This window comes from Pipistrellus hanaki, assembly GCF_964339955.1.
Source record: "Pipistrellus hanaki genome assembly, chromosome: 4".
Classification (NCBI taxonomy): Eukaryota; Metazoa; Chordata; class Mammalia; order Chiroptera; family Vespertilionidae; genus Pipistrellus; species Pipistrellus hanaki.
Genome location: NC_140506.1, coordinates 40,671,572 through 40,698,343, shown reverse-complemented (window position 1 = coordinate 40,698,343; position 26,772 = coordinate 40,671,572). Strand labels below are relative to the sequence as shown.

The 26,772-nt window shown below is 39.0% G+C and overlaps 1 protein-coding gene across 2 annotated transcripts in view; it reads left to right on the top strand.

The window, feature by feature from the left end:
• The first annotated feature begins 418 nt into the window (after positions 1–418).
• The window catches only part of HAPLN1 (hyaluronan and proteoglycan link protein 1), a 67,238-nt gene continuing 40,884 nt past the window's right edge, over positions 419–26,772 (top strand). Inside the window, exon 1 of one of the 2 annotated variants that reach the window (XM_084882181.1) lies at positions 419–786. The gene's annotated coding sequence lies outside the window, so the exon portion shown is untranslated. The remainder of the gene's footprint in view (positions 787–26,772) is intronic. The other variant, XM_084882180.1, reaches the window with a different exon arrangement.

Sequence of the window (26,772 nt, the reverse complement as noted above, 5' to 3'; positions counted from 1 at the left end):
GCGATACTGAGTCCAGTAAACAAGAAAATACACCCCTGACAGTATTAACTATACCTCTGACAGCGGAAGGCCACCTCCAGCTCTATCTGCTGCGGTCATAACTGCCTCCCTACCTGGCTCCCCTGGATCTACTTTGGGGAACGGGAGGCTAGAAAGCCACAACCTCTCCTCCCCTAGAATTTCCCTTTTAAGCAGAAGCTAAACAACGAAGCGAAAGTTCAGTGTCCTGGGGCGTCTGCCCCACCCCGCTGGCCCCCAGATCACTTCACAGGGCCCCTCGCCCCCATCCCTCTGGGCACACCTAGGAGCGGTGAGGCTGCAGGAGGTGTGGTGTGGGTGCGGGCTTGTGGTTGAGGCTATTGCTTTCCCTGTGCTTGGGGCAGTCATCTAAGAGCTGCTGTTTCACAAGGTCTGGGCACAGAGCTGCCCCTCCCTTCCTCCCTTCCTCCCTGAAGTTTGCATGAAGCGCACGTTAGGCTGTAATTAGGGGATCTGGGAGGAAAACTTTCCTGGTGACGCTTTGCTTTTCTTCTGCTCTTAGTGAGAAAGTCCTCCTTCTTTCCTGGACCAGGACCTCTGCCATCCAGCGCCACAAAGACACATTCTACACACACACACACACACACACACACACACACACACACACGCACTCACTCGGGCGCGCGCGCACACCCTTGCCCAGAGACAAACTTAAGGTGAGGGCAAAGAGCTTTAGCTCCACTTGATCTCCAGGCTCCAACTTCAGCAGGACTTGGGAGCATCTGAACTTCGGGATTTCAGGACAAGGTAAAACTTCCACAGTCTTTTTTTTTTTTACTCTTTTGGCCAAACCTTGGTGCCTTTAAGATTTCAGAAAGCAATACACATCACAATCTATGTATACATTAAGATAAATTTTCTTATTATGTTCTCTTGACTGTAATGGGATATCTCATTTTTTATATATATATAATAGGATTCCTGTCACATAAAATACTGTATTGCAATAAACAAGCTCAGTTAGAATTGGGGTGAGGATTAACTAGTATCCTGGCTTTTGCCAGTGCTACTATAAATCTGGTAGACGTCTGGTTTCCAAGTAGTGGCTTTTTCATCTGTATTTCAACAGGCATTTTTATAGCACCTGAGATGAAAAAAAAAAAAAAAAGAGAGAGAGAGAGAGAGAGAGAGAGAGAGAGAGAGAGAGAGAGAGAGAATAGTATAGGCTGAAGGAAATGCTGAGGAAGGGTACTATCCATTCCAGATTTATGAGTTATGTTTTAGGGAATCTCCCCAAAATGCATCCACACTTTAACAGCTGATAGCTCAATTTTGAAAATGAAATGCATGTTCATAAATACTGCCTTTATAATGATTCAACATGCGTGGGTATATTTTTGGGGGTATCCTACATATATGTGTATGTGAAAATGAAAGTTATTATAATCATAGGTAATAGCAGTTAGGTAGATCATCTTTGAGATGTTACCAATTTTGGTCCAGGCCTTGCCAGTTAACTGTGAACTTAAGGTCATTGAATTATGATACATTTCATGTATTGAATCATATTAATAGATAACGTTAATGCACAACAATTTGTGTTATAGTTGTTAAGATTACTTTTAAAAGTGGATTAAAGAAAATATGTAAGTTTGAGACTGTTCACCACCCTAAGCAAATTTGAACTTTTGGGGGCTTAAATTAAGTTGTTTTCTTCCATTGAATATAACTGCTATGTTGAAAGTAAGATAGTTTATTATTTTGAAAGTGGATTATTTTATTCTCATTTATCACTGGAAAAATACACAAAGTGGCCAGTAAGTTTGGGAATTTTTAGGGCGGAAAGTGTTCCTGTGCATGTTCCAGCGTGATGTCATAAAATCAAACATACTGGCTGGCTCCTTGGAAGCTAACGGTTCTTAAGAAATAAAGCCTGTGAATTAATTTCTAAGTGAAATCTAATATTTATTCATTTTGAATGTAGTTTCTGGTAATCGTTTTTATTTGATTATTTCAGTGTGCTAACTTTGAAGTAATTTTATACACACTTCAGTGACTTCAATATTTTAATGTAATCATAAAATTGGAATTTTGTTCTACCAAAAATAGAGCATAGTAATTCTCCTTGGACAACTTTTAATGTAATGTTTCTTAATCTTTACATCAAGTTTTAACTTCATGTCCATTTATTTCTACCCATAAAGAAGTTTTTCCTCCCATTCTGTAAAATGGGATGTATGACAAAGGTGTGATGAGCATTTCAGCTTTAGTCTTTAGTTATTTGGGGCTATCTGTTACTAATTTAATTGTTGAAGCTAAGAGAGAATGACTACACTTTTGGTTGTTTCTTCATAAAACTGAAGACAGCTTAAAGTAGAACAACTAGATACAGAGAAGTAATTTTGCTTACTTTTCATTAAATGATCAGGAGAAAACCAACCGTCTCTAAGCTCAGTGGCCCCCAGGAAGAATGTACCCAGAGCCCAGTATTCCCGATAGGAGGCCAGTGAGCCTGGACTTTCCATGAGAAACGAGAAAGAAGGGAACATCATGTTCTTACAAAGAGAGCCTTTTATGTCAGCAAGACCCTGTCTCTCCGAGGAGTGAGGGACACTGTAATTTAGAAGCACTGAAGAGGCTTTCACAGATGAATCAGTTCATTATACACCTAGTGGTTTCACCTCCTTTTCATGCCTTTTGGAGCAAGTAACACATCCAAGATAAATGCATTCAGAGTATGTAGGGTTTGCGGAGATGGCCGTCCTACTTTTTAGCTTTCTGGGTGTGAAATGCTGGTATTTTTCTGAGTAGTTGAAGAAGTCTTTGAAACCTTCGGTAGCACTGCGCTTCACCTTTGTAAAGATGAACAAGAGTCATGTTCAGAAAATAACTCCCCTTGCCAGAAAGTACTAATTTTCTTTTTCTTTTCATGCATGTTTTATCTTCCGGATTATATTTTTAAGATAATGGTGCTCTACCAATTAAAATTCCAATAAAATACAAAACAAATTTGAGGGGGGAAAAAACTTGTACATTATAGTTTTTTGTCACCTCTGGTTAGTTTTCCAACAGCCTGGATTTACTATTCGTTACCATAGTACCTATGAGGTTGAATCACCAATCACCTTTTTTTTCAAGTGGAAAAAAATGTAAAATGTATTGTTTTCAAGTTTAAAGGAGTAAATACTAGTAAATACCTGCTCTGTGTTATTAAATGCACTTATCCTGTTATTTAAAGGAAACAAAGTGTTGTTGGGGGAAATGGGGAGGGATGGAAACCTGACTATACTTAGGATCTTAATCAATAGTGTTTAAGGAGGATTAGAGGAAGCAGCTGGTTAAATAAATATTAGGTGTAGAGTGGACGTGATGGTATAAATTAATAATGCAGCTCTTTATTTACACCATGAATGGGAAGGTCTGTGAAGGTTCAGTGTGTGAAGCACGGTCCCTGGGTGCCACCTAGTGGATGAGTCAAAGAAGGCGCTCTCAGCAGCCTCCTAAAAAATCTGAGACTTTCATTCTGTAGACTGCATGCAAACTCTATGCCAGACATCGGGGTAGGTGCTCAGAGTAAAACTACAGCAAGGGGCTTTTATATAATTTCAAAACCGAGGCACCACTTAACACTTGATTAAGTTCCCAGTGGTTGCATTTAAAATCAGTTTACTCTTTGTTGGGTAATTTACCATCAACTTTCTGCCTCCATCAGAATACAGTTCAAAAACTGAAACTTGCTTCCAATATAAGATTTGTGTTGTGCAGAGTGGTCATGACCTACCAGTTCAAAAAGAGTGGGGAGAGGTTGAATCACCAATCACCTTTTTTTTTCAAGTGGAAAAAATGTAAAATGTATTGTTTTCAAGTTTAAAGGAGTAAATACTAGCTTAAAAGTTTAGCAGGCAGTATCACATATTACTATGTACATATTTAGATTTTTTTCATTATATATATAAAAAGATAATAGTAAAAATTGCTTTTGGGTAATGAGGTTTGCTTTATATTTTTCCAAAATATTGCTCTCAAACTCTAATAATTAGCATATAGAACAACTTCCTCTATACCTGCTATTCATAGGTAGCTGTGAAGCAGGAACGTTGCTTCCATTAAATTGTCATAATGGGGGGGGGGGGGGAAATCCTAGACAGAAACAATTACCAAGAAAGTCGGTGTTTGAAAGAAGCTTCAGGATATCATAGAAGATTAATCCATCAGAATATTAAACTGAGAGTTTTGAAAAACTTTTCTCCAGGAGATATATGAATTATCACTCCAATTGGCTCTCAGCAAGATCTATGGCTTAATGGTAATAGTGTTCAGCACATCAGCATTAATCAAGACCAGCTCTGAAATTTATATGGGAAGGTAAAATGCCTCAGTCGGAGGGAAAAAAAATGATTAATTTGTTACTTGCTGAGTCTAGAGGTATAATCCATAAATCGGCCTGCCCAGGTGGAACGGAAGTTTCCTATTTAGAGAACTTTGGTTCTGTGTATGGCAGTGAGAAAGAAGGAAGCTGCTCATCAAGTCACACTAGCACTGTGTGCTGTAGCTCTCTCTTTATACCTGGAAAATGAATTCTATCAAAATCAGAAAGTCAAAATTTATGAAAACGAATCTAAAATATTACAAGAGCCTGGGTAACAGAAACAACAAAAAAAGTTCTAGGCTCATAGTTTTTGTTTTCGGAGAATTTTGAGGCAGGCATCTTGAAAGTCATTTTCACATGGTTGCTATCTCTTAGCTGAGTGGACAAGCGCTTTCTTTCTTGGTTGTGTGGGCACAGATGGGCCTGGGAGGGCAGCTCTGGCACTCCAGGGCTCCCAGAGGGCTATGCTTCCAACAACATGTCTAGTTGGACAGACAGGAAAAGCAAAAAATTCACTTGCATATGGTCACTGTCCTCCGGTTGCTACTAAAATTCAGACTGAGCACAGAGTGAGTTAGTGCTCTCTGTTTCACCAGGCACCATGCTTGGTGTTACAGAATAATTGGCTCAAGGAGTTCACAAGCTAGTGAAGAAGACAGATGGACACACATCATGAATCACTAGTAAAATTTGCCATGTAGGTGCAGTTTGCCTTCTTAATCTCCTGGGACTTCTTCCTTTGAACTTATCCAAACTTTCCTCCCCCTCTCCCCTCCCCCCACCTCATAACCTGAGACTCCTGCTCTCCCTTCAAGCCAGAGGATCTGGTTTATTGATTTCTTGACTGATTACACACTAAGTGTGAATGAGTTTCACTCATGCACTTACATTTCAAGCTTTTTATCTCTTTAAATGTTTTGTTTTCTGTAAAAACAAAATTTTAAACATCTGGAGGCCTAGCCATCTTTACACCAAAGGGTGTAATTAAGTTGATTTACTTCTCCATGGTCTTCAATCTCTCAGGGACTCCACTCCAGAGGGATTCCCTCAAGGCCTATTTATAAAAACCTGAAGGACCTGAGGTCCTGTTAACCACTGGCTCCTTCTAGCTGAGGCTGATCAACCTGTCCTTCCACCCTGCCTCTATCCCCAGGGGCATCCAAACCCACTCTTTTGAACCCTTTCTTTTCACTTTGCCATAATCTACTTTCATGTTCTCTCAGCCTTCATTGCCAGGATTGGGTTGCTGCACCTGAATAAGTAGACCACCTATGGCTTGTTATATTCTACTGTTTGAGCCCATATGCTACCCCAAGTATCTGGGTCTAGAGGAAGAGGACAATGAGAATTCGTATATTTGGTCCCAGAATTCCTCTAAGTCAAGGGGCTGAAAGAGGATGACAGTAATATATACAGGGCAAGCACAGGAATTAGCCGTCACATTGGAAATACTGGTCAAAGCCAACATCTTTTAGACATATGTGGACAGTTACTTAACTGCACTTCGTTTCAGAGACATTTGGCCATTGATGCTTATTGTAGATTCTGGAAAACTAACTGCAGAAAAAGGAACAGTGAAAACTTGCTGTAATCAGAGTCATTTTGTTTAAATTCCATTTTATATTTAACATATGGCATGACAGTCATGTTTTATTAACTGTTTCAGATTTATTTATGTTCTCTTTGATTATGTTTAGTGCTCCCATAAGATACTGATCTGGTCTTATAGCATAAAGGTGTGCTTCCAACTTTTTAAATTGCTAGGACTGATGGATGGGATTGAGAGATCGATTTCCTTCCCTTTCTATTCTGTAGCCTAGAGGAGAGGGATCATTGGCCTGCATCAATCACCACGTGGTGTGAAATTAAAGCGGGACATTGTGTAGGCACCCTATAAATGCTCATTGTTGTTATAAGTGCCCAGCACAGTGCTGAACATGAGGCCTCAGGGGTCTCCTTGTCTTCTATCCCAAGTGCCTATATCTCAAATGTCTGAACACCTCCAAAGCCCAGGCCATTCCCTGATTCTGTCTTTGTGTCCTTATCAGTTGCCTTCCTATCTTTCAATGGTGTTAAATTCACAAACTCTTCTCAGATTTAAATAATACTGATTGGTATAAAGATTTTCATGTGATTCAAATTACTTGATAATTTTAACAAAATTTAAGGAAAGTGAGATTGGAGGTGGAAATAAATGTAAGAGGAATGGGAACACTATGGGCACAAATTTAATAAGGCTGCATTGATTGATGGAGGAGAGAAGTCAAGGATAGTGTGAATGTTTCAAGAGCAGAAGATAACATGAAGAGGGATGCAATTGACTAAGATTGGTAAAAGTTTCTGGAGACAACGGTGAGTCTAATTTAGAAAATGGGACAGCCAAAAACCCATCTGAGTTGTACATATCTTAAGCCCAGGGGAGAGGTCATAACTTCCAAACATTTGGAAGTCTTTAGTATTAAAATGGGAGTTAAAAATACATGGAAGACCACTATAGAACAGAAAGAGTCATCTACCTGTGTTGCCAGAGCCAAGCACTAGACACTTGAGAATTGCAGTGGAGAAAGTGTTAGGGTTGTTGAAAGAGGAATGCACCAGGACAAAAGTGCTGAGGGATTATACATTTATTAGGTCATCTGGAAACCAGATGGGCAGAGCCCTAAAATGGCGCCAGCACCCAGGGATGGGGAGTCAGAAATTATAAAGGACCCTGAATGGGATTTTTCTGGATGGAAAATTTTCTAGACAGGTCTGGAGGGGAAGGATAATGGTTTTAGCAAGTGGAATGCGATCTAAGCTAAAGGGAATATCCATTGTAAAGTTGCCTAAAGGTCAGTTCTCAGTGGAGCAGAATTGATTCAATTATTTGAGCAAAACTAACAATCCAGCCAAAACCGGTTTGGCTCAGTGAATAGAGCCTCAGTCTGGGAACTGAAAAGTCCCAGGTTTGATTCCAGTCAAGGGCATGTACCTTGGTTGCAGGCATATCCCCAGTAGGGAATGTGCAAGAGGCAGCTGATTGATGACTCTCGTCAATGTTTCTAACTCTCTATCCCTCTTTCTTCCTCTCTGTAAAAAAAATCAATAAAATATATTTAAAAAAAAAAAAACACTAACAATCCAGCTTTTTGTTTTATGGAATAGGGATGAAGGACATATCTTCAGTAGTTACTTCCTGCTGACAGGGAACGTGGAGATAATAGGGGGATGGACTTTGATAGTGGTCAGCTAGAAAACTGTATAGATTCCTCATGGTTGTAGAGAGAGGTCATAGCAGCATGATTTCCCTGAGAGACGGCTTGGTGAAGGCTCAAAGTGGCTCTGAAGGAAAGGAAAAATGGCACAGAATACATGGGCCAAAACTGAAGATGAGGAATAGGAACATTAATGGTCTTATGAAGGGAAGTAGTCGGGTATACCAATTTATATATTTTAGTCAGTAGCCCCATGAATTTGCAAAATATGCCAGAGAAGTGGTTAAGCCCCCTCAGGCAGTTCCAAGCCTTGCTGTGATGCTGAGGGCTATGAGGAGAGGGATTATTTGGATTGCCCTTTTGTGTCAGATATAATTGGTTACAAGTACAGGTAAAGACTGATTATTGGGGTCTACATCTACATTGGATGAGAGATAGACGAGAGTACAGGGTCCTGGTTGGGAGGAAGATGTATGTGTTTTCCCCACAGAGGAAGAAAAATCCCGGATCACAGAGACAAGCTGAAAGGTGTAGGGAGAAGAGGTGAACTAAAGGGTGTGAAGTTCCTTTTCCAGTTCCGTGCTCCAAGCTAAAAGGTAGTCACCATAGCGCTATCGCTACCAATAAGGGGTGACAGATGAGTGGTTGAGATTTTATTGCAATGAAATGCTGGAATGGGTTGTTATCTAAGTGAAAGGGAAGGAAAGGAGCAGGGAAGCCTCAGGTATGGATGGTTGGATAAGAAGTAAAATAGACCATGTCCCATGTTCTGCCTTCCAAATTAAGACTGGCCCCATAACAGCACCACAGTAACCTAGAACTGGCCCCATAACAACTGGCCCCATAACAACAAATAAGACTGGCCCCATAACAACACCACAGTAACCTACAGGAAATAACCATTGTCTTCTGGGCAGACCTGGAAGTCAACCCATCGGGACCAATGGCGATTCAGTAGTTCTAGGTTACTGTGGTGTTGCCAGCTGATGATGGGAAATGGACTGTTGTTATATTGCCCTGTGATATATTTAATTTAAATTTGCTTTTTCCCTGTGACCTTATACAGCATAAAGGGGCTTGGGCAATTAGTGGGGTACGTAGAGTAATAGGACCTGGGCCTAGGATGGAGGAAGGAGCTACCGGTATTTTTAATAAGAGATTTGATATAAGTTTGGAAAAGAAGGGCGGCTTGATTTGCCTGGGCTGCAGGATAATTACCTAGAAGGGTATCTGTCTTTTTGAGAAATATGGTTCCCTTTTCCTTCTTATAAGCTAGAGTGATTTTTACCTGACTCTATTTCTTGATATGCATAGGGATGGTAGGATACACCGAAGAGGAGAGGGAAAGGCAGAGCCAGCAGTTCCTGGGTAAGGTCGATTGGTCTGGTTTAGGAGGGAATGAGCAAGGTTAAGTGTTTGTTCAAGAAGGTTCCTTATGGGTATGGGAGAGAAGGGCTGGAGTGACATGAGAAGGAGAGCTGATCTCTACTTCCAGGGCTGGGCTTGTCCCAAGTGGAGGAAAGGGCATGTATGTTCGGGGTCTAAAAAGAAGGAAATCTCACCCTGTAAAATGGTGCTGTTATGGGGCCAGTCTTAATTTGGAAGGCAGAACCATGGGACATGCCCTGATAGTTTAGCTGCAGTTGGGGTAGTTAGAAGTACCCAATAATGGCTTTGCCATCAGGGCTGTAAATTATTTGATGAATGGATTTCCTGTAGGAGGACCCAGTCCCCTGGTGTAGAGGAGCAGGGGGAATGGCTCCCATAAAAGGTTGAGGGAGGACCTGATCAGCAGGATCTCTGAGTAATTGATGGACAAGATTTAAAATGGGGACAGTCTCCTAGAGGAGTCTCTGTGGAAGGGAAGTTTCCTAATAAGAAGGCTCTTCCATACATGAGCTCAAAGGCACTAAGAAAGAGGGTGCACGGGGGGAACAGGGTAATAGAGAATTAAGGAATTCATCTTTTCTACCTTGCCTGAAGATTGGGGCCAGTAGGGGGTGTGTAACTTCTGGAGGGGAAGGACAATGGTCTCAGCAAGTGGAATGTGGTATAAGCAGAAGGGAATGTCCATCATAAAGTGGCCTACAGGTCATTTCCCAGGGGAGGGGAATTGATTCGAGTATTTGATCAAACCTAACAGAAAGATTGGCTGTTTTATTATGAATAGCACCATCTAAGAGGACAGGAAGCTAATGTTCAAGACTGAGACTCCCCAATGGCCGGCAGGAGACAGGTTATATAGGGCAAAATTACAAGAAATCCTTGGTTAGTGGTTAGGCAGCGTGCTGGGAGCTGATTGTTTGAAGGTGAGATAAGGGTGATGAATCAGGTCTTGAAGATAGTTCTGACCGTTTTTTCCTCTTTGTCTGATCTTATGGGAAAGTAGCCCTAAGGTTTGTTCCAACTTAGGACTCAGGAACTGATACATCACTTAAGTCAAGATGTTATTGTCAGCTACTGGAGGTCCAGATCCTGTGACCACTAGGCAGGTGTTCTGTTGATTATTCAGGGGAAAGGAAAAGTCCTGAGGAGGAGGAGGAAGAGGAGGAAGAGGAGGAAGAGGAGGAGGAGGCCTAGACTCAACTCCTTGGGGCTACACTAGGCAGTTAGGGGCTAGGCTCTGACCCTCTAGATAGGGCTCAACTGTTTGGAGTTAGGCTGGGTTCTCTTCAGCTAGGCTCAACTTTTGGGGATAGGCTGAGCTCTTTGAGCTAAAACTAACTTTAATCAAAGCCATAATGATCCTTGATTTTAATGCTTCTTTTTCTTTTGATCATTCCTCTCAGTCTTGAGGAGAAAGGGTGAAGACTCCTCTAGCTACTTCCTGCTGAAAATTCAGGGGCAGAGTGCAGGATTAGAGGAATGAAACTGTCTTATATTTAATTTAAAATATTTTTTAGTTTCCAATCTATCATGAATACTCTGTACCTTCATAACGTTTGCTTTTCCCCTGGGAGGACTGTCTTTAGTCCTAAAGATGAAATATTTCCTCAAAGACATGTGAGCTATAACCATTAGAAAACAATATGCTAAGGATGATCAATATAATTACAGTCCAGGAAAGAGACTTCCCATTCCAGAGGTAGCCAGGAAAAGAGATTACAGTGGGTCTTCCTTTCTCACATCTTGTAACTAAGTAGGCTTCTATTTTTTTCTGAGTCTGAACTTCCCCAGAGGTGTTAATGTAGGTGTAGCATATTGTGTTAGCTGCTGTAGAGACTACTTTTTCCAGAACAATCCTATTGTCTAAGCACCCACATGTGCTGAGGACTCTAAGGGGATCTGCTGGAATTGAGCAGTAGAACGGGTTAAATGGCTGACTGTTCAATTCCATAATAACAGGTATTTAATAAGAGCTATGTCTATGAAAACAAAGTAAAAACAGAGGCTAAGCAGAGCAAATTATAAACCAGCTTCTGGTCTTGCCGACGAGGCTCCGTGATTGACCTATGAACCAGGAGATCACGGTTCGATTCCTGATTCAGGCACATGCCAGGGTTGTGGGCTAAATCTGCGGTGTGGGGAGTGCAGGAGGCAGCTGGTTGGTGATTCTCTGTCATTATTGATGCTTCTCGCTCTCCCTCTCCCTTCCTACCTGCAATAATAAATAAATAAATAAATAAATAAATAAACAAACAAACAAACCAGCTTCTGAGTTTGTTTTTTTTAATATATTTTATTGATTTTTTTATAAAGAGGAAGAGAGAGGGATAGATGTTGTGGGGTCGAACCCTGGGTTCAAAATAAGACCACCGGAGGCTGGTTAATTTAAAAAAAAAAAAAGCAGGCAAGGATTTATTGAACTGGCCAGGACGGCCGAGAGAGCACCACACGCAGGTGGTCTCTACACAACTGCCCCGTTTCAGGGGTAGGCAGTCCCTTTTAAAGGTTTAAATCACAGGAATTTTCCTTTGTTCTAAATTTTAAATCCTAAAGACTAAATTCTAAAGACTGGGGACAGTCCGCAGGGTTGGTTCCCAGTCACATCCTGCTGGACATTGGAATGTGGCCCTATCTTGCAATAGTGATAACACAGAAGCAGAGCTCAGCAGTTAGACTCTAAAGGTTATCTACAGTTTCTATCCCTGAAGCTACTGAGTCAGTGGGAATCAATCTCCTGTGGTCCTGGTCCCAGGCAAGGGAAAATTGCCTTAGCCTCCAGGTCTCCACCTGGAAGCTGAGGTAAGTACCCTGTGTTTTAATCAGATGCAGGGGCCAAACTAGAAGGGTTAAAATTCAAATAGCAGTTTTTACCAAAGTATGGTTGCCACTATATTTCAATAGAGAGTTAGAAACATCGATGAGAGAGAATCATGGATCAGCTGCCTCTCGCACACCCCCTAACCAAGATACATGCCCTTGACCTGAATTAAACCTGGGAACTTTCGCTCTATCCACTGAGTTAAACTGGTTTTGGCAGCTTCTGAGTTCTTAAGGCTGTCAGTTGGGATTTCCAGATGTAAGGCTAACGCATCTTTGGTAGTTTGAAATGTCTCTGATGATGCCCTCAGGTGTCCAGGAAAACTTTCCTCGCGGCTTATACAGCATCAGTCATAGATTGTTCAAATGTGAGTTGTGGCAGTTTTCTCAATTTTATATCAAGCTGTCCATCTTTAGCTTTCATGGCTTTGGAGAAAGACAGTTTTAGTTCTAGACAAAGGATCAGAGAAAAGTGAAACATGTTTGGAGAATCATAGTAGATATTGTAGGAAACAAAAAGAATTCCATTTTATAAGCAGGGGGGTGGGGGGACACCAAAAGCCAATGAAATTTACTAGAATCTAATATCTACAATGTATATTACCATTTTCTACTACAGTGCTATTCTATTAATACTGAAACATAAAATTTTCCTCTCTAATAATTCCTTTTTGACCAAAGATAGCCAAACTAAGACTAAGTTATTTACAAGCTTGTGTAAGGTCAGAAAGAATATTAATTAATCATGTTGGCATTTTTAAATGTGCTTGGTTGGAATCTTTCATAAGGAATCTTCTGATAGAATTTAAATTGCCTCTTAAGGTAAAAAATAAAAAAATAAAAAATAATAAAAAAAAAACCAGGATAAGGACTTGCTGTTAGATGTTGCCTGCAATACCTTTAGATTTTGGGTGAGTTCCTCTCTTCTTGAGTCCCCAAATATCTCAAGGTTCAAGAAGTGACATTCTTGAATTTCATGGTAAGGCTGCTGGAAATCATGTGAGCAAGTACCAGACCAATATTTCCAAGGGTTTTTATTGTTTTCTGTAAGTCAGACTGAATTCCTTAAAGCTGTCTGTTCATATCCAAGTGTATGCATTTCCTTCTCAAACAAGACATTCCAGTCAAAGCCTTGATAATAAAATCCAGCTTTCAATTATGTCCTGTTATTAAAAGAACAGATTCTTATTGATCTTATGCAAATAATAAGTTCTTATTTGTCTTAATCATTTCGTGATTACAATTATGCCTTAGAGTTCTAGAAATCTTTATCCATTTTAAAGGCATAATATGAAAGTTTATTCTCAGAAACCTGTATTTGGGAATAAAGAATCCTCTCTATCTTTCTGAAGATGAAACATATTTGCAAAAGTATCAGAGTAAAACAATGACAAAAATTAATAGATCCGACTATAATGCAATTAACAAAGAAATTTGCTTTTTTCTGCAACATAACATTTTAAGATACCGATTAGAATTACAAATAAAAAATATTATATCAGGACTTTACAAACTCATGGAGAATATAATCTCCTGAATATATTCAGTAATAAGAACATATGCATGCAAATATGATATACTTATTTCTTTATTTGATAAATCTTTCCATGTACTTAGGTATCAAATAAGCCTAATTTGTTTAAATTTTGTCTTATACTAAGAGAGAGAGAGAGAACAAATCTCTGAGGTATAGCAGGCACCCACTAGAATTACCCAAATCAATATTCAGGTTAAAATAAATAATAATCTCCTTTTACCTCCTGAATCTTGGGAAGTTTGTCAAACATACTTGACCAGAAAAGATCACATATCCTTATGAAGCAATATTAAATTATCCATTTGCTCCAAATGAAAGTAAAAGATATCAAAGATAAACATAGGTAACCTATTATTATCAATGACTCAGTTCTTAGGATTGAGAAAATTGTTTTCTTGAGGGATCTAGCACCTGATTAAGAAAACAAAAAAACAACAACACAGAAATGTATTTAAATAAAATATTCAGTCCTTGCTTTCTGTGCAGAAAACTTTTCAAAACATCTGGGGCAGAATAATATAGGAAAACTTTATCCTTGTGACAGTGTGAAAGAACCAAACTCCAATTTTGTATTAGCTTACTTTAGGTATTTAAATTAACTTATTCTACTACTTTTATTTTAATGTTTTTTCATCTTGACCATACATAGATTTTCCTTTCTTAGGATTCCTTCTCCACAAACCTCTACAATTTTCCTAGTCCCTCTTATTCTTCTTATTCAGAAATAACCATCTGCATTTTAGGACAAACAATTTTCTTTAATTCCTTTAAAAAATGTATTTCCATACCTTATACTGTTATTCACTGAAACACACACCATTTCCTTCCATATTAATGTGAATGCATAACTCTTATAACCTTATTTTTTACTGACAACTAAAATGTAAGTAATCAGAATTCTTTAGATTGGCAAGTTTATAAATCATACCTTTAGAAACGTGGTCTTTAATGACAAAGAAAAAACCTTTTTAATTAGCTTGTAAATTTATCTTTTGGTTTCTCTGTTGTAAGAGGTCAATAGTAAGTAAACAGCCTGGCTGGCCTGGTTCAGTGGTTGAGTGGGCGACCTATAAACCAGGATTTGATTATCTGTCAAGGCCCATGCCCACGTTGCTAGCTCGATCCCCAGTAGGGGGCGTGCGGGAGGCAGCCCATCAATGATTCTCTCATCACTGATGTTTCTCTCTCTCTCTCCTCCCTTTCTCTCTGAAATCAATAAAAATATTTTTAAAAGAGACAAAAAATTGTCTTAAATGTTTTCAAAATTAAAAATTAAATAAAAATTCAATCCTGGTTCCATGAATTTTAATCAAAGTCATAAGGACACCCTCAGTTTCAAGAGGGAAGAAAATCATCTCAGGGAAGAACAATGGCAGATGGTGGACCAAGAACTGAAACTTTTGGGGAAAATTGTTAAGAATGCATTTGGCATGTATTTCGCATCATTTTAACCTTTATATTATGAACTCTAAATGTGCACTGAGCTGGATAACATCAATCTTTTATTAATTTTTATATCACACAGTCTTAGTCCTCTGCAGATAGAAGGTATCAGACATGTTGGTTGAATTAAATGAAATTAAAATGTCATTTCCCAGCCTTGATGCTCTAATGAAAGATTTTCATAATGATAACCCTGAACCTAAGTAAGACCCCAACATGTCTGAATTGTAGTTATTTATTCAATTCTGCCCAATACTGAGATAGCTTTAAATATATGTTGGTGCATTTTTTTTCTTGTTGTTTAAAAATCAGTAATCAATGTGTGGCGTAAGTGGTAATTCACCAGAGTACTTGATTAGCCTTAGCCCATGTTGTTTAGTTTAGCATATAAATGAGTTTGCCACAGAATGCAACTGAGTTAAAGTCCATTTTTAATTATTTTCCTGGCTCCTTGATCCTGAAGACCTCTAAATCTTAGATTAGATTTGAAGACCAAAATCCTAAATTTTTTTGGTTTCTCAAAAATGTGCTTCCCCTCCCCACCCAACTTTCCTTTCCACCACCCCTACCACTCCACTAGGTTGGCCATATAAAATACAACCAATAACTGAATAATTTTTAGTATAAGCATGTGTCAAACATTGAATGTTATATACTTATGCTAAATAAATTGTTATCTTAAATTCATATTTAACTGGGTGCCCTATATTTTGCAATGACTAAATTTGATAATCCTATCTATCAAGTTGAAGTTTCTATAGCTAGAATATGGCCAAAAAAAAAAATTTCTCCATGAGACTTCTAAACTCTCCTTCAAAATGTCAACAAATGAAATTACTGAATTTACTTTCATTAGTGAGATAAAAGTATTAAGAAATAAAATAAAATTATATAACTACAATATACCAACCAAATGCAAATTTATAAAACATTTATAACTATGGTGTTTTATACCCTATATTGTAATAGCTACCTTAAGAATGCCAGAAAGGTACATTAGTGATCATGTTTTAGTCTAAAATGTTTTTTAAATAATGTGCATTTTTTAAAAATTAAATTTTAACATGTTTACCTTTTCAAGTTGGCAACAATGACAAAACAATTTTAAATGAAAGAGCACACATTTAAAAATATATATAATGTAAAATGGATATAAATTCTCAAATATTTTAACTGCAGAATATCTAAAAGGGATCCTTTCCCTTGTTAATATGTTATATTGTAAATGTGCTGCCACCTTGTGATGTTTTGAGGTATGACAACATTAACTTAGTACATTCACATGTTAACAGATTGATAATTTGGTTAATTCTAAAATTATCCTGCAAGTGCTTAATTTTTTTTTCATTTTAACCAAAATTTTAATATGTTTTAATACCAAAGAAGAGCTCTTAAGTATTTAATTCAATTATTTTCTAGGAGTTTAATATATTATCTGCAAATCAGTATATCAGTCTTGAGATAGTTACTAAACTGTGTCATTTAGTACTATATTAATTTCTGTTTTATGGATGAATTTAGTTTGCATCTGCATGTGTGTTCAGTTCACTTGTCCTTTCAGCTTGAATTTCCAATAAACTGTTACTCAATATGTATAAAATGGAACTCATTATCTTTCTTCCACATCATGTAATCTCTAAATGGATATACCAATACCATATAATTTATTATCCAAACCAGAACACTTTTGGAAGTAGATTATATGCTTTACTAATTATTTCAGCTAAATAGGTATAGCCAATACTAGCTCAAGCAAACTGGTCTCATTATATATAAATAATTCTAATCACCAAACTAGAAAATTTGGAGTTACCGACTACTGGCTCATCTAACTGAGTGGTAGCCTCTATCTCAGACTTCCTATATTCCTTCTACCTATTTTCTCCCTTTTGTCTTCACTTTCTTCTCCATTGTCCATCATACTGGCCGACATTCTCAGTGTTCTTGTCCTGTTGTCCGCAGAGGGATCCGCCATCAAAAAGTCCTTTTCAGGGAAAATCGAGCTATTCACTTTCTCTGCATGTGTTCCAAACTGCTATAAACTGCTAGGAAGAACTTGTATCACCCTGAAGAATAGGAGCACCATACACCTTCTTGTATCTGACTTCAGCTGTTCTACCATATGTCTTCAAATTGTTTTTGCTTCTTGATCTCTCTATCGCAGATGTCCAGGCTCCCTAACTTATTCTGAAAATAGCCGCCAGCCATAAAGAACTACCTTCTCACTGTCCTGCCACCCGAACTAGTCCCTGATCTCTCGCAGCCCCTCAAGTTCCTTTTACCCTTCTATTAGGAGGGGAAAAAACAACAATGATCTCCTTTATCTCTAGAGTTTAAGGTGGACCTTGCCCCCTCAGCTCTGGGTCCATTTATCCTTCATCATCTCAAAAACATCCACTATCAACTAGCCTCTTTCCCTTATGTAGCTTTATCTTTCCCACTCTGGCTATTTCTTCCTATTGGCATTTAATCATGGTCAAATCTTTTTGTCTTAAAATAGGTGAATTTCTCTACTTTCACATACATTCTATCGACCAATCTTACTGCTACCAGAGCCACACTTAATGAATTACCTCTCTACCCCTGAACTCACCGCAGAGCGCTCTTTCCCTCACCTGCTCCACTGTAAACCTCCTCAGGAGACTCACCTGGGACTTGTTTCCCATGTTTTCTTCATGGCATTTAATGTTGGTGGCCAAGTTCTCTTCATAACAACCTCATGGCTTCTTCTTTGAAGATTTATTTATCGTTATGATCGATCGTATTACAGATGTCCCCTCTGTCTTTTTCCCATGGACCCTCTCTAACTGGCACCCGCCCCTCCCAAACCCCTTGGCTTCTGTGACATCGCACTCTCCTGGCTTTCGCCGGCCTTCTTTGAGGATTCGATCTCCGCCTCCATTTCAGGTATATAAGGAGAAGCCTACCTGCTCCTTGGCAGCCTGCATTCTAATAGCACAGGGCGCCTTGCCCTCACTCTGCCTACCCATTCTGCATCTGCTTCCCTGCATCACACCATCGGCACCTCTGTGCCCGTGACTCCCAGGCCACTGCCTCTGTCCACATTTTCTCCTGAGTGTCCAAACCTCAAGCGTCTTATGGCTGGGCGGTCTCAAACGCATCTCACACTCCATAGGTCCCAAGTGGGCAACTTTTCTTTCTCCTGTGTTTGGCTCCATTTCTTCTCTACTCTGTTTCCAAAAATAAAAACATGGGAGTCATCATGTTTTTATTTTATCTCATAAATATCTCTTGACTATATATACCCTTTTCTGTCTCCATTAGTATTGGGTCGGCAACTAAGTAATTGCGGATTTTTAAAGAAAATCAAAGACAATTTTTTCATGGAACTAAATAACTTTATTCTGTAATGTATTGCCCATTTTGATCAATGACCTTTTGCCATCTTTCAGGCAGCATCATAATCCCACGTTCAAAAAACTTCTGGTTTTTATTAGCAAAAAACTGAATCAGGTACGATTTGACATCATCATCATTATTGAAATTTTTACCATTCAAGGAATTTTGTAAAGATCGAAACAAAAAGTAATCAGATGGTGCAAGGTCAGGACTATATGGTGGATGTGGCAAAACATCCCAACCAAGCTCCATTAATTTTTGCCGAGTGACCAAAGATGTGTGTGGCCTTGCATTGTCATGATGGAATACAACACCTTTTCGATTTGTCAATTCGGGCCGCTTTTCTTCAACTGCATTGTTTAATTTCGTTAGTTGTTCAATGTAGACATCAGAATTGATCGTTCGGTTGGGTGGTAAGAGTTCAAAGTAGACAATTCCTTTGTAATCCCACCAAACTGATAACAAAACCTTCTTTTGATGAATATCAGCTTTTGATGTTGTTTGAGTTGGTTCACCTGGCCTGCTCCACGATCTTTTCCGCTTGATATTGTTGTAAACAACCCATTTTTCATCGCCAGTTATCAGTCGTTTTAAAAATGGGTCATTTTCATTACGTTTCTTTAGCAAATCGCAGCTGCTAATGTGTTGCGTTAACTGATTCTTTCAGTTCGTGAGGAACCCATGTATCGAGTTTTTGAACATAGCCAAGTTGTTTTAAGTGATTTTCAATGCATGTATGTGATACATGAAGCTTCTCTGCAATCTCACGTGTTGTACTGTGACAGTCCGAATTGATTATTGCTTTGATTAGGGCGTCATCAACTTCAACTGGACGACCAGAGCATTTTTCATCTTTGAGTGAAAAATCACCAGAACGAAATTTGGCAAACCAATTTTGACACTGCCGTTCTTTTAAGGCTTCGTCACCATAAACAGCACATAACTTTTTATGAGCTTGCGATGCGTTTTTCCTTTGCGGAAATAAAAAAGCAAAATATGACGAAAATGTTCCTTTTGATTTTCCATTTTTCAACTAACGCCAAACGAAAACTACAAAACAGATCAAAAAACTTTTTTTACTGATTAACAGCTGAATAGCCAACTATCAAATAACAAAATGTGTTTTACATTTGTACTACGTCTGCAAACTAAAAATTCAACTGAAGCCATATATGTGTGAAACCCGCAATTACTTAGCTGCCGACCCAATATAAACCTTATCCTTTGTTACCATGCTAGTTGCCTGAATTCTAGGAAAACTTGCCCATTGGTCTGTGTCTCCAGTCATGTCGCTTTCTCACACACACCCCCACCCCCACCCGCCCTGCGCCCCACTGGAGTTAGAGTAGTCTTTTTAAAGCGTAAATCTTAACTATTTGCCTACTTAAGCCCTTCAATGTCTTTGCGGTGAACATTTAGTGCTAGTGCAAATTATTTAATATAACTTGCAAGGTTCTCAGTGATCAAGTCTAGCTAACTTTTCCAATCTCACCTCTCCTCATCTGAAATAATCCAGCATACCAGCTAACAGGATCAAATAACCAAAATATCAAGACAAAAAACAGAAACAGATCAATATGAGATATAAATATTAGAGTTAGAAGATGCAGATTTTGTATGCGTAATATGTTTAATAAATTAGATGGTAAGAGAATTTTTCCAAAGAACTGGAAATGACAAGAAAACGATTCAAATGGAAATTCTAGAACTGAGAAACATAATAGCTAGAATTAAACAGTCCATGCATGAGTTTCTCAAAAAGTTCAGGCACATCGAGGAGATGGTTAGAAACTGGAAAATAGGTCTGAAAAAAAAAAAATAACCAGACTGAAATCTGAGAGGGAAAAAGAAGGAAATTACTGGGTGAGAGGTGGAGGGAAGAAGTGAACCTATTATGTGGGATGCAGACATTGGCATCCCAGAAGGAGAAATGGCGAACGGGACAGAAACAATCTCTTAGAAATAATAGCTTGTGACCAAAGCCCAACAGCCCCAATAGGATAAATAATAAGCAATCAAAAATAAAAAGTAAAAAACCATGCTCAGGCATGGCATCAAAAAACTGCTGACATTTCAGGCTCTTAAAAGATCCTGGAAACAAAGGACTTCAGATCAACTAACAAGCAGCAAAATTAGCCATTTGGAAATATTGCTTCTTTCCACTTTAGCAAATGCCAAAAATCAGCGGGTTGGCTTGACTGAATTCTGGGTAGATATGATTTGTGTGCTGTGCTGTCTCTGAAAGAGTGAAGTCTTCCAGCACAGAGGGCTGTAGTTGCACCTGGTACCCGGAGAAGCTGGACGGAGATATATGTTAGTGGCAGCCCATTTCTACAACTTGTTTTTATTTTTATTTTTTTATGTTTTTAAATATATTTTATTGATTTTTACAGAGAGGAAGGGGGAGGGATAGAGAGCCAGAAACATCGATGAGAGAGAATCATTGACCAGTTTCCTCCTGCATAACCACCCCCTTCTCACACACACACACACACACACACACACACACACCCGCCCCACAAGGGGATGTGCCTGCAACCAAGGCACATGCCTTTGACCGGAATTGAACCTGGGGCCTTTGAGTCCGCAGACCGACGCTCTATCCACTGAGCCAAACCGGTTTCGGCATACAACTTGTTTTTAGATGCTGTGCCATCCCATTGCTACCTAGGAAAAATTACTGAAGCTGTCTGGGAGGCTTATGCCCCTCTTTGTCACTAATGTGATTATTTGTTTTAATACCTCGTATTTCAAGAACTGGAGAAAGTATAAATACCAATTACTCAGGAAAAAAAAACACCAAACTTTTAAAAGAATAATTAAAAAATGGAACTCAATAAGTAATGTTAAAACATAAGATGCCATGTGCATTTTATAGTTAGTTATGTGAACTGAAGCAGGGACCCAATGGATCTTGTGAGCAGATTCAAACTAGGTATATGGCTTACATTTTTATTTCTGTTTTTTCATTTACAAAGGAGGAGGCTTCTGAACTTTGTAACATTGCCACTATCTGATGTTACTTTAAATTACAAAGAAGAAATTAATATGATGATTGAGAGGTGTATGATCTATGCAGGACATTTTTACAATATTATAACGATTACATCCAGTGCTCTGGAAGGTAGGCCTTCGGACTAAAAGCAACGTTATCACAAAGATTCCGATCATTTCCAGAATATCTTCTCTTCCCAGACACTCAAGAAGTTCAACTCCTCTAATTCTCAGCTAAGCCCTTCTCTTGGAAAGGACTCCCTTACCTTCTATCCTTCCCACCCAAAATAGGGCTAACACTAGCATTGCCAATGTAACACTTTCTCCGGGCAACCTTACCTTGTACTGCTGCCTGCTGCCCGGAAGTAGTCACTTATTTCTCAATTCTCTTTTAATATTCTGTATGCACCATCACTTCAGTTAGCATTCTTTTCTATATAGTTTTACTGTAATTGTTGAAATGTCTTTCTTTCCCTAATTTGTAGCCTCCTTGTTAGCCAATTATTTTATCCATTTCATGTCCTTCAGAGTTCTGACCTCAAAGGTTAGGCTTGGAATCCGAGTTCAAAGGACTAATCTGTTCCAACTTCCCACCCACCAGCGGGATCCCTTGTGTAATGTAACTGACAGATGTTTGTCGATCTGCTTCAACACCTGCAGTGGCAGAAAGTGCTCTGTCTTTCATGGGCAAGTCACTTTTCAGGATTTACAAGAATGTTCTTCCTCTCATTGAGCAAAATCATCTTCCTTAACTTCCATTCATGTTTCTGTGATGCTACATTGAATAATTCTAATATCTTCCCTGGTTCATATCTGGAAAATGTATTTCTAAATGCAAAACATTGTGTTTTGTTCTGTAAGATTTTATTATTTCAGGAACACAGATTTCTACTCTGCAGATCATTTTATTTCTTCTAGCTCCTGAGCCACATTGCAATTATTCTTAGTATTAGCTTTATCACCCAAGTACAGGTTTTGAGTCTTGAAATTCTAAGACTAAAAGGGGAAAAAACTCATTTATAATAACATGACTTGAGAGCAAACCTCTTGATGATTATGCTCAGAGAATTATAGAAAGGAATAAGATAACGTCTTTGTCACTGGAAATGTCTCTTTTCATTAAACAAATAGCAGGTGCGGCAGAGAAATGGAAAATAAATGTCAATGCAGAGTTGAAAACCTTTATTTTTGAAAACAGAAAGCATAGATTATCTGCACTCTTACTGTGACTTTATTTCATTACCAGAGGCCCAGTGCACAAAATTCATGCACAGGGGTGGGGATCCCTCAGCTTGGCCTGCACCCTCTCCAATCTCGGACATCCCTCTCGCAATCTGGGACCGCTGGCTCCTAACAGCTCGCTGGCCTGCCTGCCTGATTGCCCCTAATTGCCTCTGCCTGTTGGCTCGATCCCCCCTACCTTGACCCCCTGCTGCCTGATCAGACCTTGCCCCCCTGCTGGACCAGATTGCCCCTAATTTGCTCCCCTACCGGCCTGATCACCCCTAACTGCCTCTGCCTCAGCCCCTGGCCTAAACCACAGTCTGACCTTCCTCTGCGGGAGAAGACCTAGCAAATCCTGGGAAGGTGCTGCCCCCATTACCTCACTATGGCTGCTGCCACTGCCAGCCTGAGCCTGGGACCTTCACAGCTGCCAGTGACTGCCTGTGCCTTGGCCCTTTGCAGCCTCATGCTCACCCTCTGGAAGGCAGCCTTGCTGTGATTGGAGCCTGTGGGCCTCGGGGGAGGGCCGGAGAGGTGCGCCTTGGGCCTCATGGTGACTGGTTGTTTGGTGGTTTTGATCCCTCACTGCCCACTCTGCTGGCCTATTGGGTCATCCATCCAGTTGTGATGGCCCCTGGCTCTTTATATATATGGATGTATTGTTAGTATTTCAAATTAATCTTCAGGCAGCAGAATGAGAGGAGCATTGTACCATCATTAAATATCTGCATTCTCAAACAAGTCATGTCAAAAATTTAAAGCTAGCTTAATCTGATAGTTATTATTAATGGTAATGCATTAATTGCTCAAAAGTAAATGAAATAGTTTGATGAGTTTGAGATATAAACATTAAAGGATCGCCCACAACTGCCCTCCCCTGCTGGCCATCTGTGATGGCCGTCTTGTGTCCACATGGGGGCAACCATCTTTGACTACATGGGGGTAGCCATCTTGTGTGTTAGATTGATGGTCAATTTGCATATTACCTCTTTTTTTTATATAGGATATTTCCCCTTAAGGATAAAATCATAAGCACACAAATATAATAACTGAGGAAAAGAAAATGCAAGACCTGTTTTGAAAAGAAAGACATATGACTATATAAAACCCATATCCATTAACCCTAAAATGTTACAATGGTACCTATTAGAATAGCATTTACTTGGCTCTAAATATAAATTACCCAACATTTTCCTTATTCTAGGTTCCAATGTACTCCTCAAATATTCTTTTATAAAACCTTTTAGTTCCCATTACAGATGTTTCTTCCATGACCAAGCAGCTAATGAGAATTCCATGGCCTAAATGCTCCAATTTGAATAACATCTTATGCTTTCCCCAAACTCAGAAACTCATCACACTCCTAAAACCTGTTTCTACATCTGTGACTTTGGCTTGTATGATCTCCTTGGGTGGCTCATTTTGTTTCCCCCCTGGCATTTCTAAACCTCAAATTATGAAACAATGTCTCTGAAAAGAGGTATCAGAGATTCTAACTATTTTCTTGCTTTGGGTGTTCTAGGAGCAAACAGAGAAGACCAAGGCATTTCCATAATTTAAAATTGTCTTTTCCATTGTATCCAGCCCAAACAGATAGGACAGAGTACTGATGCCAGGAATGTGTCCCATGCAGCCTTTCTTTTTAAATAAGGTAAAGATTGCTTCCTCAATTAGTTGAAACTTCTGGGTGGTCTTTTAAAAAATACTTCTTTGAAGAAAGTAGTGAACTAATAATACTGTAAATGTAAAATAACATTAGTCCTTTCACTTTGAAGCTAAGAAAGAATGAATAGCAATTTAGTGTTTTTGTTTATTCATATAAAATTTCCTATCTCTGGCTTTTAAGAGGGAAAATTTCTACATAAATCCAGTAAAAGACATTTTTATTTAAAAAATATGTGTATGTAACTGGGCTTAGAATTAGCCAAGTTTAACTAATTGTGTGTGTAAACTACTTGGTTTGCTTCTTTTTCTATGTAAATAGATGTGTATACACATGCTGCATTCCATATTAAAGACAGTGTATGATAAATTTAAAGGATCTGGGAACATATAACACATAAAAATGTCTTTTATTTATGAGAAAGCTGGCCATTTTTGGCTTTACTTCACACATTTGATTCTTTCAGCTCTGAAATCACCCCTGTGTGTTCTCTTGATATTATCCTCCCATTAGTTTGCCTCTGGCAAAATACTAAAGTAGTTGAAGTTGTTTTTGTGGACATGCCATTTTCTTCCAAATACTGCTTTTCCCTCTTTTTGGTTGGTCATTTTTAAAAAAAAAAGTGTATTTCAGTTGTGAAAGCGTGCACTGACCTTTAAATATCCACTTAGGCAGCTGTGCCCTCCAGAGAAACATAGGACAGGCTGACAATATTTGTAATCTTTCCTACACAGACACCCATAACTGGGATTTTCCTTATGACACTAGCTATGTCTACGGAACAGTTTGACAGGGAAAACAGTCACCATTTAGGTGTTCAGAATGTTTATTTTGACCTTGGCTAAGTCCAGTGACCCCAAACCCTCCCCATCCAACCACCCCAAATAGAAAGGATAGTCAAGTCAGTTACAAAAAAAAAAAATCTACCAATAGGGGCCTAATAATTGGGATGACTGGCTAGTGGACTGAGCAAATTTAAATAAAACAGACTGTGTGCTCATTGTAGACTGCAAATCCTACAGGCAAGCTCATTCTAAACAACACTTTTGGCTGTGTAAACACAGTGTTGTACAAAGGATCGTACTTAAGCCTGAATGCAGAACATTGAGTAAAATTCCCCATGGTGCTGGGGAGTTCCATCAGCTCTTGACAGAACGGGCATTGGTTGGCAAATGAATGCTGTCAGGGCCTTCAGTTTGGTTTTCTTGGCTGTGGCTTTCCTAGTGGAATTAGTAGCTCTGCTTCCCTGTGCTTAAGGAGAAAGACCTTCCCTGCTCTGTTCGCCATTGCCGTTTTTTAGGGTTATTGTCTCCCCAGTCTATTTTAATAATTCCCATCTAATGAGCTTTCCTCAAATACCCATCTTCCAAAATTTAAAGGAAAAAAAATGCTGAAAGCTGCAGTTGGCAAATACTATTCCAGGAAATTATCCAAAATTGTGGGTGCCCACAAAGGAGGTCAACAACCATTTGCTTTTCATGTGCATTTAATTATTGGAGAGAATTTGATTTGCCAATGATGCTAGTATTTTGAAGCAACTCGATTTTACAATTGGGAATAGGAGTTCTTAAAGCGGGGACTGTGCCAGTGAGCTCATGCCAGATCCATTGTGGGCACCAAAAGTTCAACTTGTGCAGAGAACCAAATAAAGAATGGCAGGAACCGTGCTGCCACACAGAGATAAACACAGGCTGTGTTTCAGAACCGACAGCCCAGGAGGATGGTGTGATTCAGTGGTGATGGGGATGACTTCTTGGACCAAATATTTCTCCTGTTGCCTAAACTTTTCACTCTGGAAGATAAACCTTTGAATCAGAAACATTATTAGAGAAGCAAGAGGTTATTAACAAGCTAAAAAAGAAAGAGAAAAGAAAGGAAGTGTTGGTTTCAAGGAAAGAGAATCTGAAAGGAGCTAACACTTGAGTCAGGACAGCGGGTCTGAGGTGGGAGAGCCTAGAAAGTGAGGTCCGTCAGTAGCTAGAATATCTCAGACACCAAAGTGTTCTACGGAGAGAAAGAAGAAGATTGAAAACAAAGGAAGGAAGGAAGGGATAATAGAGCAAATTTACTTGGTCTCATCTGGCTTATTTTGTGACCTAGAATTTCTATCTATCCAATATTTGCACCTGAAGGAAACCAAGGAGGTAAAAGGAGCCTTGAAATGTTTCAGTTGAAGAGCAGTAATTACAAATGTTACATATAAATGCATTTGAGACTAAATATTCTAACACACACAAAAAAAATTAGTCAATCTCCCGGTGTTCTCCTTTTTTTCCATTATGTGAATTAAAGAATAGGATGTTCCAAACATTAACACTGACAGAAATAACTTACAAAATAATGATGAGGACATTCTTCCAGGCTACGTGCTGGAGATTCAATTGATAATATACAATGTGGGCATCGCTCTGACCAAAGTAGTTAGTACTTAATTGGGGAAGTTAAATGTCTAATCACATTAGGATGACACTGATGCCATCCAATGGGATTTAAAGAGGCCATTCCTGGTCATTCCATAATGGTGAGAGATATTTGGGGATATGGGTTGCATTTTATATACTTGCCTTTAAAATATTGTTGAATAAATGCTTAAATAAAATGTCAGTAAGTAGCTATTCTGCCTGTGCATGTGGCTAAATAGAATTTTGGCTATACTGGCTATTTTTCAAGGACCTTCATAAACTATTACTAAAAACGCAAATTGTGCTCAAGTGATTTCTAACTGAGGGCCATGCTTTTCTCCTCAATGAGAGAAACAGCAAGCAGATGCATTCTTGGGCCATTTACCACATTCAGGCAAAATATT